Source organism: Benincasa hispida, chromosome 12 (assembly GCF_027475165.1).
Source record: "Benincasa hispida cultivar pf3 chromosome 12, pf3_genome.v1.1, whole genome shotgun sequence".
In the NCBI taxonomy this organism is placed as follows: domain Eukaryota; kingdom Viridiplantae; phylum Streptophyta; class Magnoliopsida; order Cucurbitales; family Cucurbitaceae; genus Benincasa; species Benincasa hispida.
The window spans coordinates 48815284-48835504 of record NC_143489.1 but is presented as its reverse complement, the minus strand read 5'-3'; the positions used below and the strand labels follow the sequence as shown (position 1 = coordinate 48835504).

Below are 20221 nucleotides of genomic sequence, written 5' to 3'. Positions count from 1 at the left end.
ATGTGTATAAGGGAGAGATCACGTTGAGTGTGAATGGAAAGGAACTCAGGTTTGACATTATTAAAGCCATGAAGTATCCGGAAGAAGAAGACTTAACAGATTCCGACAATGAACCCAGTTGTAACGAAAAAGAAGTGTCCGAAGATGAAAATGAAAGAGAGGATGCGAACGCATCCATAGCAACCTGCAATGCGATTATGGAAACGACAACCAAAGAAGAAAAACTGACGTTGAATGAAGAAAGAAAAGCATAACAACCTTCCTTGAAACAACCACCTACTGTGGAATTAAAAACCTTGCCAAGCCACCTGAAGTATGTTTTCTTGGGGCAAAATGAAGCTCTACCAGTTATAATTTCCTCCGCGCTTCAAGAAGAACAAGAGAATGTGCTGCTAAGCATCCTAAAGAGGCACAAAAAAGCAATAGGCTGGACGTTGGCAGACATAAGAGGAATTAGCCCTGCATATTGCATGCCCAGGATAGGTCTCGAAGAAAATAAAAGAGGGTCGATCGAACATCAACGCAGACTAAACCCTGCGATGAAGGAGGTCGTGAAAAAGGAGATAATCAAATGGTTGGACATAGGCATTATTTATCCAATCGCCGATAGCACATGGGTCAGTCCCGTGCAATGTGTGCCCAAGAAGGGAGGGATGATGGTAGTCCCAAATGCAAATAATGAATTAATACCAATGAGGACCGTCATTAGCTGGTGGATCTGCATGGACTATCGCAAACTTAATGCAGTGACAAAGAAGGATCACTTCTCCTTGCCTTTCATTAACCAGATGCTAGATCGTCTAGCAGAAAATGATTAGTTCTGCTTTTTGGATGGGTATGCGGGCTACAACCAAATCATGATTGCTCCTGAAGACCAAGAGAAAACCACATTCACCTGCCCCTATGGAACATTTGCTTTTCGCAGCATGTCGTTTGGATTATGCAATGTGCCGAGCACATTCCATAGGTGTATGATGGCCATCTTCTCCGAGTATCTTGAAGATTCAGTGGAAATTTTTATGGACGACTTCTCGGTGTACGGGCAAACATATGAAGTCTGTCCAAACAATTTGGAGAAGATACTGAGGAGATGTGAAGAGACGAATCTTGTGCTGAACTGGGAGAAGTGCCACTTCATGGTTAATGAAGGTATAGTGCTCGAGCACAAAGTTTCCAAGGATGGGCTGGAGGTGGATAAGGCGAAGATTGAGGCCATTGAAAAGCTCCCACCTCCAGCAAATGTGAAGGGTGTCAGGAGCTTCTTGGGGCAAGTAGAATTTTATCGACGTTTTATGAAGGACTTTTCAAAGATTGCTCGGCCATTGATTGCGTTGTTGAAGGCCGAGAGGACGTTTGACTTTGATGAACAATGCCTCAACACATTCAAGATACTGAAGAACACATTAATAACTGCACCTGTGTTAATCGCACTTGACTGGACAAAGCCGTTTGAGCTGATGGGCGATGCGAGCGGTTATGCGATGGGGGCGGTGCTAGCACAAAAGAAGAAAACAATGCTACACCCCATCGCATATGCGAGTAGAACCTTGAACCCTGCCCAAATAAACTACACTACCACTGAAAAAGAACTTCTTGCGGTAATCTTTATGCTAGAGAAATTTAGAGCTTACTTGCTGGGATCCAAAGTGATCATGCACACCGACCACTCGGCAATCAAATATTTAATGACAAAGAAAGATGCAAAGCTCAGGTTGATTCGATGGGTTCTCCTCCTTCAAGAATTCAACATGGAAATCATTGATCGCAAGGGGATGGAGAACTAGGTTGCGGACCACCTATAAAGATTAGAAAATCCGGAAGTTGACCGCAACCAGTCAGAGGTAAATGCAACCTTCCCAGGTGAGAAGCTGTTTAGAACAATTTCCTAGTTTGTGAACAATTTCCTGAGAACTACACAGCCCACCAAAAGAGGCGGCTTAGACATGAATGTAAATCATATTATTGGGATGAGCCAAATCTTTACAAGAGGGGGTCAGACCGGATTTTGCGCCTATGCGTACCAAAAGCTGCTCACCAGCGCATACTATCTCAATGCCATGACTCACCATATGGTGGACATTTTGGAGGCCAACGCACAGCAGCAAAGATGTTACAAAGTGGATATTTTTGGCCAACTTTATTCAAGGACGCAAGAGACTATGCAATGAAATGTGACAGGTGCCAACGCACGGGAAACATTTCATGGAAGAATGTGATGCAAATGAATATTATCATAGAGTTGGAGCTATTCGACGTATGGGGCATAGACTTCATGGGACCATTTCTACCATCAAATTGTCACAAATACATTCTATTGGTCGTCAATTATGTTTCTAAATGGATAGAAGTGGTATTATGCATCGCAATCGATGCGGCGATAGTCTCCAAATTCTTGCAAAAAAATATCTTCACTCGTTTTGGCACCCCACGTGCCATAATAAGTGATGAAGGCTCCCACTTTGTCAATAGCGTCATCAAAAAATTGTTGCTCAAGTATAATATCCACCATAAAGTCTCCACCACATACAATCCACAGACAAAAAGCCAAGTTGAGGTGTCCAACAGGGAAATCAAGTTGATCCTAGAGAAGGTGGTGAAGCCTTCATGCAAGGATTGGGCCATGAAGTTGGACGATGCCTTGTGGGCATACAGAGCTGCTTATAAAACATCTATAGGCATGTCCTCGTATGCGCTGGTGTTTGGGAAGGCATGCCACTTATCACTTGAATTGGAGCATAAACCAATGTGGGCAGTGAAAAAACTCAATTTTGATTTGAAGACCGTAGGGGAGGCAAGATTTCAGTTGGTCGAGCTTGACGAATGGAGAACTCAAGCATATAAGAATGCCAAGATCTACAAGGAGTGCGCAAAACGTTGGCATGACAAACGATTATGCGAGAAGAATCTCCAAGTCGGACAAAAGGTCTTGTTATACAATTCTCGGCTACGACTTTTTCCCAAAAAATTAAAATCACGATGGTCTGGTCCATTTATAATCAAAGAGGTATTCCCGCATGGAGCGGTTGAGTTATCCAATGAGGATGGGACCAACGCATTCAAAGTTAACGGAAAAAGAGTCAAGATATATCACGGAGGAGACTTGCATCGCGAGAAAACCTCCGTGGACCTGAGGAATTCCTGACTAAAGAAGAAATGGCCAGTCCCTACACAATCATACGATTCAAACTCATCAGGGATGCAATCTTTTTGCAGTATCCTTTTAAATCTTCATTTCATGAACTCACTCTACCTTTTTATATCCTTTTTACACCATCATTTTAAAAAAAAAAATTAACTCTGTCTTTTATATTTTTTTTTATCTTCTCGATGTTGTTAGCAACGATTGTGGTGAAGCCATGCGATAACCGAAAAACGCGATTAGTTTGTTTAACCATCGCAATCGAAGAAATCGGCTCGTCGCAAAGAAGGATGCGATCATAGATGATGCGGGCAACAGAGCAAATTTGGGGGTTGTATCTTTCTTTGACTCTGTTTATTCCAAATTTTGCACTCTACCATCTCATTCTCAACATTGATAATTTTATCATCACATCCTCTTTAGTTGGCGCAATCATTAAATGTCGATTACTTTAGTTAGTCACCACATTGTTTTTCCGTACTAATTACGATTTCAACGATGAAACGCATGCCTCTATTTCTCATCACATGTACTAGAATCAACTTAATTTTAGGACAGTCAATTCATGAAATATTTCTAGAAGTTAGTGGTCCACCAGCTTTCTTTCAAACTATCTTTTACGAAACTTCCTAAGAGCATCGCATGAATTCTTTCAGTCTATTAGCAATGAGGACACTACTGCGTTTAAATTTGGGGGTGCCGGTATTTATTTTCAACCTTGCTACCTTTAGACATCTCAATAAAAAAAATCATCATAACATTGAGATCGGATGCTACTCGTAGTTGGATGTCCGCATGACACAGTGGGGGCAAGCCAAAATGAAGGTAGGAATCGTGATCAACGCATAAATAAAGTGATCGCAACTCTGCTGCCAAATGGGCATGAGTTTAGACTGAGAAAGAGTGTCGTGCTCGTAGTTGGATGCTCGCATGACACCCGTGGGGACAAGCCAAAACGAAGGCTAGGCACTTGGATCAGCGCAAAGTCACAAAAAGAATATCTAAACTGTGCAAGGATAAGAATCATTTGGAAACACCCCGATTGGAAAAAGTTTTTGAAATAAATCATGCGATGTCCTGGAAACAAGTAAAGTCTTTTTGAAGGTTAAACTTGCGGTCCCTAAATTTTAGAAATATTTTAAGAAGAGACCAGGATAAAAATTAAGGAGATTTTGGTTCATAAGATTTGAATAAGGTACTTCGAGAAATCTAGGTAAGGAGAAGGCGGCTGACTCTCTAAGGAAAATCTTTAGTTTATGCTTGAGGACAAACATTGTTTAAAATTTGGGTGTGTGATAACGCATAGAAATGCATGTTATTACAGCGCAAAGATATAAAACAATGTGGGAATGCGACGGTAAAAATATGCAAAATCGTGTCCAAAAGCATTAAGTTGAGAATTTTGCGATCGTATGCGCCCATTGCATTAAAGTAGCTAATTTACTTATTTTGTGCAAGAAAATGCGTTGGCGCAAAGCAAATTGCGATCCAAGGAATTCGGCACCCGAGTGCGTTAGAAGATTGCGACCGCAAAGCTATGCTCGTATGCGCTCGTGAAGATCTACTCAAGAAGATGGCCACATAAAGACGACGCATCAAAGTGAAAGCATAATAAATCATGATGGGATGGAAAGCTGATGACGGTCGAATCCGAATTTAGTTGACAAGCCATTCATAACGCACAGTAGCAAGTACATTCAACTTTTCGGTGACCACTAATCGGCACATCAGACAGAAGAATTAATGACCACCCATCAATGCAATCATTTGAGAGAAAAACGTCTTCACCTTGAGCTCTATAAGCTACCCAAAAATAGTATACTTCTTCAAAGCAGAAGAAAATCAAATATTTGTATTGAAAAATGATACTTTACTTGAAGAAGTATACATGAGAGATCATAAATTATTATATCAAGGTTCTATAGTAGTTATAGAAAATCAACAAGAGTTATTGATTAAACTGAGCCTAAAACAAGAGTTGTTAAGACTAGTCAGATGCATCTTTCTCAAAGAGTTGAGAGTGCCTTGATGTAGTGGGAGGGTAGTGTGACAACCTAGCCATAACATGGGCTTAGTAGAAACTCCAGTCACCAATACTTGGTGATGGCATCGAGAATCATGAAGGGTATAAAATGCATTCCCTATTTGTTAAATAATTAGAAGTCCACTGTATACTGATATGTTTATAAAGGTCCTCTCAGCTAAAGTGCATGAGGGTCACCTAGTAAGTCTAGGACTACGGGTTGTATAATCTAGGGAAAGTGGGAGAGAAACCCATAGTATATGATACTTAAGATATATGATACCTAGTAAAGATAAACTATGGGTATGTGATGCCCTAGTTTATTGTATTTCTCTCTAAAAAACTCAAAAACTCAATATTATGTGTACAAATGTGTATGACCACTGAAGTATTAGTCCAAGTGGGATTTTGTTGGCTTTATGTCCTAAAATTCGTGATTTGTAAACAATAAACTTATTATGTTAATCAATATAGATGTTATTGAAGTTAGATTCAATAAAGTTGTTATTGAATATCTTAATTGCTCATTTCGTTTTAGAAATAACCTCAATCCAATAAACTAAGATCCATGGCTATTACATGAGTACTTGAACTTTATGTAGAGACATAAGAGTAGACCAAGTTCAAGTAAATAACCAAAATGGTCTATAATATACGAAAAAGGCTGGTACTTTATTCTAGGGACACTATTGGATGCGACCCACTTTGTAGATGTTACAATTGTTGTAAAGTGCTACAAACGAAGTGATCTTGATTCGTTCATGTGGAGACATGTGAATGGGGGCATCCTATGCAAAGAGTCAGTATAAGATCGGACCAAGAAATAAAGTCATTCTTACTTTATAACGTTGTTTATTGTTTAAGACTGACTATTTCAAAGCGATGACCTAGGTAACTTGACCTTAATCCTAAGTTAACTATGAAATTCTATTTGTTCAGGATTATCCTTAGATTTGCATGAGTGAGGGTTGGCACAGCAGCACTGGCTCAATAAGCCTCCTATTTCAGGGATAAGACCGGGTAGATAGTTGGGGACATAGGGTGTAAGATGGAATTTACTCCTACATGCTTTTAGGGATAGTAGAGAGGTTGTTCCCTTAAGTGCTGACTACAGGTCTTAAGTAGGGGGCCTCACCCTCTCATTGGCCTGAGAGGGACTTAGTTTGGTGAATGGATCACAAACTAATTGTTCATTAGAGGATCAATGGGACTTAAGGAACAAGATGTAATCTCGGGGGCAAAATAACTTTTGACCCAACCGTTATTACGAACAACCTATGAAGGGTTGACTTATTGATTATGGTTATATTGAGTGGTCATAATTATACCTACAGTGAGGGGAATGCAACTACTGGGCTTTAATGGAGTGGCTCGGTAGATAACGAATGTTGGTTAATTAGGTTAAAGAGTAACCGGTTATTCTTGGATCGTTAAAGCCCATGATCTGTAGGTCCATTAGATCCCCCTACTAGCTCACAAACGAATTAAACCTTAGCATATGGTGATGAGTATATTTGAAGTGTTCAAATTCTAATTGAGGGAATAAGTAATTATATATGATATAATTACAGGTTTAATTGATGAATTAAACAGAATTTGAGAATTGGATAATATTTAAATTTGATTTAAATATTAATTACATGAATAGAGATTCATGATCATGGAATTGGTGTTTTAATAATTTAATATTGGATATTAAATTATTTTAATTAATTAAATAAATAGATTTTATTTAAAATTGAAAATTTAATTTTATGATTATTCAAAAATAAAATCAGTATTTTTTTAATTGAAATTTTGGAAATTTAAATTAAAAATTGAAACACTAATTTTGAAATGAAATTGATTTTTAAATCAATTTCATTGTAAGTGGGATTTTCCAACTTTGAACACTCATTTTCCATTCAAATTGAGTGGGATTGGTGTCACCTCTTCATGCAAGATAGTTGCATGAACTTGTTGAATAAAAACAAAGATTATTCAGCTGAGATGAGAGAAATTGAAGCAATGTAACTTTTGGCTGAAAATTCAATTGAAGAAGGGTTCTTCAATTTCTGCAGAAAAGCAACTATTTTCACCAAAATTCCCTTGAGTTCAGATCATTTTGGGTTCCACCACCCAATCTGAGATCCAAGAGAATAGTAGGGAAGATTCAAGCTGAATTTGAAGTTAAAGAAGGTCTTCAAAGCTATATCTTCAAACCCTAATTTTTCCTTATTAGCATGCTTTCTTAGATGCGAAAATTGATAAATTAGAATGCTTAATGATTCCGTTTGCTTCCACTTAATACTTGCTAACTCCAAAAAATATGATTTGATTGAATTATTTCATCAAAGTCTAACTCAATTTTTTCCTTCTTGAGCTAATATTAGAATTAACTCTTTTAGAACGAAGAATTTTTCCACTGGATGATTGATGATTTGATGATACTTACAGTAGTTTGAATCACCGACTTTTACATCTCTTTCGGTCATTTAGACTCAGGAAGTTGGATTAATCATGCTTGTAGCAGTTGTTCTAACATACCAAGAATGTCATAATCAAGAAAATGATAGACTTTTTCTTATCTTTCTTGCAAAGTTAATTGGTGTAAATATTCTCAATGCTTCTCTAGTTTCATGTCTTTTCCTTTGAAGGACGACTTAACAGGGGCTATATTGATAGCCATTGATTCTTCTAAAGTCTTCTCACCATCCTTTCCTTCATGCTTTATGTTAGGGACTAAAATAGTTTTATCTTCTCAACTAACAATATTTAGCTCTATATCGTGAACACGAGTTTCTAACTCTTTAAAGATGCGAGGCTTTATACCTTGAAGGATGTAAAGAAGTACCCAATGCATGCCTTGAATGTACATCTCAACGGCAGACAGTTTAATGAGATGGTCTTTGCAATCCATGCAGCTCTCCAGCATTTTATGTAATCAAGAATAAGTTCACCTTTTTCGTTGCTTGGTATTGGTGAGCTCGAAGATATTGACTATCTGTCTTATGCTGTAGAAGTAGTTCAAAAACTATTTTTAAACTTGTCCCTAACTGTCAGTTGATTCAGACTCTAGGTTAGTGTACTAGTCAAAAGCATTTCCCTTTAACGTTTGAACGAATTGTTTGACCCACACTACAAGAAAATTCATTTTCAGTGACAAATTTTTAGTGGCGCAAAAAAATTTTGTTGTTAAATGGTGATTTACAGTGGCAATGGAAAACATGTTGCAAAATATCATTTTTAGTGACAAACTTTATATCAGTGTCACTGAAACAATCTGTGATACATGAACTAACACCACTAAATATTAAAATTCTTTAACAATATATTACATTGTTAGTAAAGGAAGCAAAATATCATTTTTAGTGACAAAATTCTTTTTGTTTTTCTCTCCCTTCTCTCTCTTTTTCCAAACTTTCACCCACCTTTTCCCTCCCCCTTTCTTTCTTTTTTTTCTATCTTTGGTTTCCCTAAACCCCATTTTTTATTTCCCCAACCTCCTTCCCCTCCTGAAATTGAACCTTCAACATCTCTCTCGGTATCACCTCCAAATTGTTAGGTGAGTTTTCTCTCTTCTCTATATTCCTCCCCGTCAGTCCCTCTCTTTATTCCCCCCCCCCCTCCCCCAACGCCCAACTCAACCATCCCCCGTTTAGTCCCCCCATACCCTATTTATTCCCCCCTCCCCATCAGTCCCTCCCCCCCAACACTCCGTCCCCCACTCCCCGTATTCCCCATTATTATTAATTTTGTTGTTTAAAATTTTAATTTTAGTTTTTGAATTCCTTATAACCCATATAAAAACGTGTAAAAATATTTTAAAAAATGTTCATCATCATATCTAATTTATGGTCCATTTGATAACACTATTTTTTTCTTTTTTTCGTTTTTCTATTTTTTAAGGAACATATTTGTTTGATAATCATTTTTGTTTCTTGAATTTGTTTTGAAAAATGTAGTCCAAATTGAGAAACTATATATAAAAAAGAACTTTCTTCCGAAAAAGTGTAAATTTTTCATTTGAACTCTTCTTCATAAAGGCCTCATAATACCATTTATAAATGTCAATCTCGTTACCCTGCCCTTCATCTATCTTCAAACTAGTGTGTTTTGTGCAAGAATCACTCCTATTTGACAATCAAGGTACTTTCTTGTAGTGTGCCTCTCTCAAGAAATCAATCGACGTCATTGCCATTCAACCGCCAATTTCAAACACCTATTTCACTGTTAGGTGGCCAAGTCTTTAATGGTATGAATCTTACCCAATCTCTCTATATTTACTTTACCCTTATTACTTCTCAATAGACATTGGTTCAAAGAAAAAGATTATGAGATGATGTTGTTGTTTATTTGTTGGAGTTAAGAACTTTGAGAAGAACTTTACCCTTATTAAAACATTGCAAGATTAAGGGTTTTTTCAATCATACGTGTTATTTTTCCACTTAATATGACATTGACACTAATAAGATCTACCTAACTTTGATTAGTTATTTGATTGCTTATTTGAATTTTACCTAAGACTTAGATTTTAACTGTTTGATTTCTAATTTAGGTACTTCACTTTTTACTTGTTATGGATCGTAGTTGGATAAATTTAAAAGATCGACGGTCTAGTCAATATTCTAACAGTGTCGATAATTTTACTGAAGTCGTAAAGAAGTATTTAGATGAAGAAGGAAGAACAAGATGTCCTTGTTCAAACTGTATGAATATAATTTGGAACAACTTAGATGACATAGAGTGCCATTTATATAAATATGGCATGTCTCCGACTTATAGCCGATGGATATTCCATGGAGATATAGTTGATCTTTCTCCATTTTGAAGGACTAATTCAAGGTTTATAGGTGCAACATTTGCAGATTCAGTTGAAAGTAGAGAAGACTGAAAATCTTAGAGCAAACAATAGAGATCATAGATATAATGTGAAATATGAGATGCTAGAAATGATTCATGATTTTTATGGACCAAAATTTGAAGAAACTAGAAGAGAATCGAATGAGGAAGATGGAACAAGTGTTATTTTTCATGAAGTAGAAGAGGAGTTATATCCAGGGTGTCTAAAGTTTACTTCGTTTAATTTCTTAGTGAAACTTATGCACATTAAGGTGCTTAATTGTTGGAGCGATTAATCATTTGATATGTTACTTGAATTGTTAAATGCAGCCTTTTCGGATGGTGTAAAGCTACCTACCTCATACTATAAGGCTAAGAAAAGACTACGTGACCTAAGGATGGGATAAAAATCAATTCACATGTGCAAGTTTGATTGTGCTTTATTTTGGAAAGAGTATGCATCGATTGATAATTGTCCACATTGTGGAGAGTCAAGATACAGATTGAATGATAGAAAGGGGGAAAAATTCCACATAAAGTGTTAAGATATATTCCACTAAAGACAAGGTTTCAAAGATTATTTCTTTCAAAACATATTGTTGAGGATATGAGGTGGCACAAGGAGAAAAGGTGTGAAGTTGAAGGAATACTTTGGCATCCTGCTGATATTGAGGGTTGGAAGTATTTTGATAGCCAATATCCTTGTTTTGCTGCAGACTCTCGTAATGTCATATTAGCTCTTTATTCTGACGATTTTAACCCATTTGGAAACATGAGCACATCATATAGCATGTGGTCAATTATGCTCATTTCATACAACGTGCCCCCTTGGAAGTGTATAAAACCACCATTTATGCTTCTATCTCTACTCACCCCTAGTCCAAGGTCTCTTGGTAAAGAAATTGATATTTACCTACAACCACTAGTAGATGAGTTAAATGAGTTGTGGGTTAATGGTGTTCGAACATATGATTGTTTCAGTGCTTCTTTCTTCCAACTTCCTACTGCACTATTGTGGACAATTAACGATTTTCCAGCTTATGGTGATTTATTTGGTTAGAGGACAAAAGGTTATGAAGCATGTCCAGTTTGCAATGTTGATACAAGCTCAATGAGACTAAAGAGCAAAATTTATTATAAGGGGCATCATCGGTATCTACCTTTAACACATGCATGCCACAAATATAAGCAACATGATGGAAAACAAGAAATGCGAGCAACTTCAAATATATTATCTAGACAAGATATTATAATAAATTGAATTCAATAAGTTTTACTATGCTCAGTAAGAATCCCGCAAGACGTGATAACAAACGAAAAGGGATAATTAGTCAGCACAATTGGACTAAAAGAAGCATTTTTTTTTTCAATTCTCCATATTGGCAAAACCTTAAACTACGTCATAAACTCGATGTGACGCATATTGAGAAAAACATATGTGATAATTTGGTGGGTACTATACTGAACATCCAAAGAAAGACTAAGGACACCATTAAAGCTCGTGAGGATTTAGCGAACTTAAATATAAGGAATGAGCTTCACATATAAGAAATCGGTAATAGGTGTGTCAAGCCTCATCATCTCACATTAACTGCTACTGAAAAAGTGAACTTTTGTACATTTTTTAAATCTGTGAAGTTTCCTAATGGTTTTTCTTCCAATATATCTCGGTGTGTAAATGCGAATGAGGGAAAAATCTCTAGTTTAAAAAGCCATGATTGTCATGTTTTATTACAAAGATTTCTCCCACTTGGCATTTGACCATGTCTACGCAAGGATATTTATACAACTAAATCAGAGTTGTCTCATTTCTTCCATGGTCTATGGAAAAAAACTTTGAGCATACTAGACTTAGACAAAATGCAAGCTGATACAATACTCATCCTATGTAAGTTAGAAAAGATATTTTCACCAGCATTTTTTGACGTAAGGGTCCATTTAGCTGTCCATTTGCCATGGGAAGCAAAAATTGTTGGCCCCTTGGGATATAGTTGGATGTATCCAATTGAAAGGTATGTAAATTCTCTTATATTTTTTAAGTCTCACTTCTTTGTTGTAGGTTGTTAATACATGTGCTTTCGATATTATGTATTAGGAGCTTGCGATATTTGAAACAATATGTTAGAAACAAAGCTCGGCCAGAAGGTTCAATTGCTGAGGCTTACATCATAAATGAATCTTTAAACTTTTGTTCTATGTATTTACATGGAATTGAAACAAGGTTTCATGGAACTGATCGGAATAGTGATAATATTGATGATGAAAAGAACAGTAATGGATTATCAGTTTTTTCTAGACATATACGATGGTTAGGTGGTGGCCAATTTCGAAAATTAACTTCTGATGAGTTAAAGAAATCACATTGGTATACTCTAAACAACTGTGATGAAGTGGAACCTTATTATAACACTCATTTTATATTTGAAATATAAATGGAAGATTAAACTAACTTGTAAAGTATAGGGAGCATATGAGAGTACTTGAATCAAATAATGGACATGGTGATTTGCATAAGAGGCAACAACTAGAATTTCCTGCATAGTTCAAAAAAAAAAAAAAAAAAAAAGGTACGCCCTTGAGCGTGGTCATACCTCTAAGTTAGATAACTCTATTTTACCTAAAAATTTTCTTTTATGATTAGGCCCAAAGGTTGCATCATGATAAAATGATATCTGATGATTTGTATGCCCTTGCTTGTGGTCCAAATGATTGTGCTCGATCTTATAGTGGGTGTATAGCAAATGGAGTTCGATTTCATACAAAAGATCATGATTGTCGTCGGACCATGCAAAATAGTGGAGTTATAATCCTGGTGATGATGAATCTACGCAAATCGTTTTCTTTGGTGAATTACATGAAATAATAAGACTACAATACATTTATATGAAGGCAGTTAATTTTTTTAAGTGTGAATGGTATGATACCAGTTCATGAAAAGGTTGAATTAAGATAGTTGATGGCTTTACATCGATAAATACTTGTTACCGATGGCACAAAGATGAGCCATTCATCCTTGTAAGTCAAGCTGTACAAGTATTCTACTTAGATGATTACAAACTTGGTCAATACTGGAAAGTTGTTCAAAAATTTCAACAGAAAAGTGTGTGGATATTTCAAAACTTGAAAGTGATGAAATAGAGATAACGGTAGATGTAACCATACCTACATGTTATCCTCAAGTCGAAGAAAACCTAGATTCACAAACATTTAATAGAGAAGATGGTGAGCCTTTGACTATTGAAGATTAAGTAGATTTACTTGTAGAAGGTAATGAAGAAGCATCGACTGATGAAGAAGATTTTGATTTCGATCATTCTAGTGATGACTTAATGAACACACATTCAAACACATCACTATGTGACGAAGATTGTGACAGTGACACATAAAACTATTTGTAAGGCTATATGTAACTACTTAAACTTTCATTATATGTATATAAATCTTAGATTATTTTTTTCTTTTATTGTTATGTTAAATGATGTTGTCAAGAATTCTTGGACCTGGAAATTGTAGTAGGTCCACCTCAAGCGTCTCACAAGTAAACAACAATAATGAAGATTCTATTAGTGAGCAAGAAGTTGATTCGATAAATTCAAATGTTCAGGGTAATGTGTTAATTTCTCTGAATAAATATTAATATTTATTATAACCTTAAATGTATTAATATTTGATATTTCTTATGATGGTTCTAGGACTCAAACAAAAGGTCGAGGAGTGACTAGAGGGGTTGCTCTTGAGAAGTATGTCAAAGAAAATGATCGCATTTCAATTAAAATTGAACATGAAGATAGAAAACTCATTTGTAAGGACTCGTCCAAGTTGAATTCTACCATTGGAAAAGAGGTACGTGGAATAGTACCTCTTCAGTGTGAGCAGTGGTCAGATGTCTCTAGAGAAGTAAAAAGGGATATAATAGATAGAATTTCGGTAAGTTAATTAGCTAAATGTATTTTTAAAATATAAAATACTTCTTTTAGATAAATTGGAAACTAACAGGGTTTGTTCTTCAATGTTAGAATTACTTCATTTTGGATTTGGATGACCCCATAGTACAAGATTATCTTGAACATGAGATGAGTATACTACATAGAGAGTTTCGTTGTTCTTTACACAAAACTTACAAATAGCATAACTCTCTAGATGAAGCATGAAAACATCACGACAAACGAGTGGCAAGAGATTCAGATCGGAACCGTTTATGAGATTGATGGGAAAGAGAAGACTTTAAGCGTACCTTTAGGCAAATACCAAGGCTCGAGCTGATCTTGCATTCACTCATAGAGGTGGCACTTCGTCATTTTTATGCCATAAGAAAAGAAAGGTACACATTTCATTCTTATCTCCATAATCAATCTTTCTTATTCTATAACTTGGGTCATAACATGCAGAAATTAGAAGATGGTAAGGAATTATGTGATATTGAATTATTTAAGCATACTAATTCTAATGCAAAGAAGGGATGGGTGAATGATGAGGCAAAAAAGAAATATATAAGTAAACTTTTGTGTTTATATAATTTCTTTCTTATTTTACACCATAATAATGCTATGACATATTTATTTTGTAGGATGAGATGATGGCATTAAAAAAAAATTTAGAAGAAGCAGGTACACCTATTGAAGATAGAGAAATCTGTGAACAAGTGTTAGGTAAACGGTTGGGGCATGTGAAGGGCAAAGGTTGGGGACCAAGAACAAGAAATGCTAGGAATGATGCAAGTTATCAGCATGCTAAAGAAACAAATGCTCAATTTGCACATTTGCAAAGTGTAGTTGAATCACAACAAGCCATGATTGAAGAAATCTTAAGAAGGTTGGCAACTCAAGAAGGGATATTTAACATAGAAAGGAGTTGAGAATAGTCCAATGATAGTTAAAAGGTAATATTTATAAGACATTCTTCTTACAATTCTAATTTTTTAAAGTGTTGGATTAGTGATCATGACTTGGGCTTTGAAGCGTTTGTCCTGAATTTGAAATTAGGAATTTGGTTTTCTATTTCACTTGATATAAGAATTGGAATTATTCTAATATTATTGATAGAAGATGGTTGTGTTTTTCAACTTCCCCCCCCCCCCCATATAGTTATTTTGATGGTCATGTATGCTTGTTACTATGTTAATGGGGTTTGCTTACTTTTGTTGATATAACAATCATGACTTCTATGAAAATGAGCTATTTTGTTGATAGAAGGTGATTGTGCTTTGAAGTGTGTGTCCTGAATTTGATATTAGGAATTTGATTTTCTATTTCACTTGATATAAGAATTTAGAAATGTTCTAATATGGTTGATAGAAGATGGTTGTGTTTTTCAACTCCCCTCCTCCTTTAATATAGTTATTTTGATGGTCCTATATGGTTGTTTCTATGTTAATGGGGTTTGTTTACTTTTGTTGATATGGTGATTGTGACTTCTATGAAAATGAGCTATATTTTTTATAGAAGATGGTTGTGCTTTATAGTATTTGTTCATGTTGATTTTGGTGTTTGTCCCTAAATGCTTTCGCCATTAGGAGCTTTTGCTTTGATTTCTAATAGGTTTCATGTGTTCTCTTTTTCTCTTTCTCTTGATATTAGGAATTTGGAAATGTTCTAATGTTGATAGAAGATGGTTGTGCTTTTCAACTCCCCCCCTCCCCCTCCTCCTCCTCCTCCTCCTCCTCCTCCTCTTATGATAGTTATTTAGATGGTCCTTTTATGATAGTTTCTATATTAATGAGGTTTGTTTACTTTTGTAATATTGAGCATGGTTTCCATATAGTTTGTATGAAATTGGATTTTGTGAATGTCATTATGTCCCCTACTTCAATTTGTTATTCTAATGTGCTTACATATTTCAATTTGTATATGTCAGATTTTATATCTTGAGGGTTACAAGCTAGTATGAGATTTCAAAAAGTTCAATCTAGATGAAAATGCAAAGAATTTTGGGGCATTTTATATGTTTATTTCAAACTGACCTTTTGTGCTTCAAATACCTTACATTGTGACTTTTGTTATGTAAATATTGTGACTTTGAGCTCATTTAAGAACTGATTGAAGTAGGTTGATATTACATTGGGATTTTTGTCATCCAAACTTGTGATCAAGTTATTTTATTTTGTTTCAATGATAGTGTTTTGATGTTTGGGAATGTGTGCATCTTCATTTATAATTTTTTGTTTTAATTTAAAATGACTAATCAATTCTTAAAATGTTTGAAAGATTAATAAATTTTAGATCTTGTAACAGGTTCACATATTAAATTAAGCATCATTTTTTTATTCAATAAAATATTTTTAGCAACGCTTTATATAACGTTAGTAAATCGATATTTTTTTACTAACGCTTGTCAATGTCGCAAAAGATGCTTGCAATGAAATGACTAGAAATTTACATTTAGCAGCAGTCTTATACGTCACTAAAACTTAACTTTTAGAGACAAACTTGTCATATCACTTATAAAACAAATAGCAACAAATCGTGCATTGCTAAAAGTACACTTTTAGTACCGTGTTAATGTCTATAAAAGTCGTGTCTTAGCGACGTGTACTAAAATGCGTCACTAAAACTTTTAAGTATATGGCTACCGCAACATTCACAGCGATGCGCCTCTAAGCATTGCTAGTACTTTTAGTGGCATTTTTTCGCTTTTAGCAACACATTTTATTCGTCATTGAAAGCTATTTTTCTTGTAGTGCCTAGTTCCTTCGCGTGCCAGCATTTTCACATGGTTTGATGAAAAGAGCAATATGTTGCTTTGGATTTTCCTTCCCATCCAAATTGTTGAAATTTAGGTTGCTGGTATCTGGTTGGCATTGTTAAATTATCAATTCTTTTTGTATATAGTTTAGAATACAAGAGAGAACTTTGAGACGGACCGCCATATTGAGCTCAGATGGAATTTTTAATCATATCTAGCAATGTTGGACCGACAACGAAGCAATTAAAGTTGAATGTTGTTGTCGTTGGCTCTCTTGCAATATTTGTCTTCCCTTTGTCATTATCCTTGACAGTAGGTGTTTTGCTTGATTCAATAGCATCATGACTTTGAATATGATTCTTTAGAGATTCCATTTCATAATCTCTTTCTTCAATTGCCTTCATCAACATGTTAACCTTTTTTTCAAGTTCAACCATCATTTCTGTAGGATCTAAAGGCAACACTAGGGGGGTGAATAGGGTTGACTAACAATTTTTTTAAAAAAATAATTTTATCTTCAAACAATGCTCAATAAAGTTAACCCACTAATTTGATTAAAGAAAATTTATACAAGAAAAACTTAAATCATGCAAGCTATGATAACTTCAAATTTAAAGACAATTTAATCAAGGATAAATTTAAATAACACACTAAAAATTAAATCATGCAATTTGGAAAGATTAAAAAAATAACTAAGACAAGAAGCAAAAAAAATTGAAAACAAGAAATAAAAGAGAGAGAGGGAGAGAAAGCACCGGGAATTATAGTGGTTCGGCAAATTTCCTACTCCACTCTCCAAGACTCCTTCTTGGATATTTCACTAAGTGATCCTCTTGCAGATGAGGACCAAACTGACACACGACCCTCTTTTTCCTAGGCTAAAGAGAAACCCAAGATCCTTTTTACTGGTTCAGGATCAAACAAATTTTTTTTCTCACAACCCAAGGTGTACCCACACCTTAATACAATTCCCAAAAATTAAAAGAAAACCTCATAGTATTACCTCTTGAAGGCTAAATACACAAGTTGAGCACTCAAAAAAAACTCACAAAAATAACTCTAGGCCAATTTAGGAGCAAGGAGGACAAGAATTTAAGAGTACAGAGAATTGAGAGCTTAAAACTTGATAACTTTTGGTGTGTGTATGAAGAGTAAAATCAATTCGAATTTATAGGTGAGGGGGATAAATTTTGGCCAATGGATATGATTGCAAATGCAGGGTGGAGATTGAATAAAAATAGAAAATGAAAGGATTTGAAAAGTAATTTTGAAAGATTGGAATTATTGAGATTTGGAGAATAAAAAAGATTTGAAGGATGAAAATTTAGGAAGGAAATCAAATTTGAAAAGGTTGAAATTTGGTGCGAATTTGGAGAAAATTGGATCAGAAATTTAAAAAAAATAAGAAAATAAAAATAAAAAATAGTCTGATGATATGAGCACCACATGCATAGGGGAGGAGATTGAGCATCACGCGCCGCATTCTGTGAAGAAACTGCAGGCACGTGAGGCGCACGCGCGCGTGAAGCTGGGTTACGGCCACTTGTCATTATCTCATTCGTCCACGGTCGCCACGTCACTGCCACATCATGTGCCACATCATCGCAACCTCAGAAAAAAGTGATCAGTTGGAGTGCCACATCATCAATATTGACCGTTTGTGTGCCACGTCGGCAAGGTGTCACGTGTCACTGCCACGTTGGATTTCCTCTCCAATCTTCTTTTGCTTATAACTTTCTCGTTTGAACTCCGATTTGAGCGACTCAAATTGCGTTGGAATCGTCTTTCCGAGCTCTACAAGATAGTGACTCTGAAACACTGAAAATATTACTACAAAAAAACTTAGTTTGTTATCATCAAAATACTTGATTTGATTGAAGCCCTAAAGTTAACAATTTCTTCATCTATTTCGACTATTGGGTTTTATGCCCTAAAAATCGTAGATAGTGAATGTAATTAAATGACTGTCATTAATAAATAGTTATAACTCTCAATAAGTTTTATTGATATTTTATTTAATTTTCTCTTATTAACCCTAAAATCCAATAAACTGACATCCCATGCTGTCTTATGAGTCATGAACTGTAGAGAGATATAAGGATCAATGTTCAAGATATAGCCTAAAGGGATATAGTATAGGGGTAAGGATGGGTACTTTATCCTGATAACACTATGGATATGAGGATGAGTACCTTATCCTGGTAACACCGTGGATATAACCTACTTTGTATTTGATACAAATGCAGTGATCCAATGCGTTTGTGTAGGAGACACGTGAGTGGGGGTATCTTGGATAATGAGTTTGCACAAGACCGAACCGTGAAATAGTAACTACTAGATGTAACTCCGTTGGCTAGTTAGGTATCTATTTCAATAGGATGACCTAGGCAACTTAGTTTTACTGTTGATTATATTATGAACTCATATTCACGAGGGATTGTCCTTTGATTTATATAGATGAGAGTGGCCAGTTTTTCGACTCAATATGCCTACCATTTTGGGGATAAGACTGATTGGGTAGCTGGGAACATAATCATACAAGATGGATTTCATTCCTTCCCGATTTCAGGGTAAGTAGATGAGTGTTCCCTTAAATGGTGTCTTCGGGACTTGAATAAAGGGTCTTACCCTCTCATTGGCCTGAGAGGGGTTTCTGTTTAATGCTTGGACCATAAACAGGTTGTTTATTAGAGGCACACTAGTACTTAAGGATGTAGAGGTAAACTAAGGGTAAAACGGTAATTTGACCTAGCTGGCGTTATGAACACTCGTAAAGGACTAACTTACTGTTATTGATCTATATCCGTGGACATAGAAACATATATGTAGTGAGAAAAATGCAGTTGTGGATCTTTAGTGGAGTATACTCACAGTTAACGAATATTAATTAATTTGGTTAATGAGTTTAGCCAATTAATTTCACATCGTTGGAGCTTCTGCTCTGCAAGTCCATTAAGTCCCCTTCCTAGCTTGTAAAGGGTATTGAGGAAATTTGTCATTAAATTGAATTTGAAATGTTCAAATTCATAATTGAGAATTTTTTAATGTATATTGATACATTTTAATATAAATTTTAATTTTAGACTTTATTATTAATTTTGGATACGATTCAAAATTAATAAATGAGAGAAACAAAATATTTGAAAGGAGTTCAAATATTAATTTAATATGAATAAGATTCATATTGAAAAATATAGGTTAAAAATAATGTGCATTGGATGCACATTTAAACTATAAGTTAAATGAGAAAAATATATTTGAATATGATTCAAATTAGAAATTTAAATTAAATATGTGATATTTAATTGGAAGATTAATTACGTGGATAATTAATTTCAAATATTAATTTAATATGAATAAGATTCATATTGAAAAATATAGGTTAAAAATAATGTGCATTGGATGCACATTTAAACTATAAGTTAAATGAGAAAAATATATTTGAATATGATTCAAATTAGAAATTTAAATTAAATATGTGATATTTAATTGGAAGATTAATTACGTGGATAATTAATTAATTATTTTATTTTATTTTGAATTTAATTAAATTGATT

General features: G+C 35.0%; 2 pseudogenes; both read left to right on the top strand.

Annotated features, from left to right (window-relative positions):
• The first annotated feature begins 9720 nt into the window (after nt 1-9720).
• LOC150032039 (uncharacterized) lies at nt 9721-11043 on the top strand (annotated as a pseudogene).
• Nucleotides 11044-11261: 218 nt separating this feature from the next.
• On the top strand, nt 11262-14838 carry LOC150032038 (uncharacterized; annotated as a pseudogene).
• Nucleotides 14839-20221: the final 5383 nt, after the last annotated feature.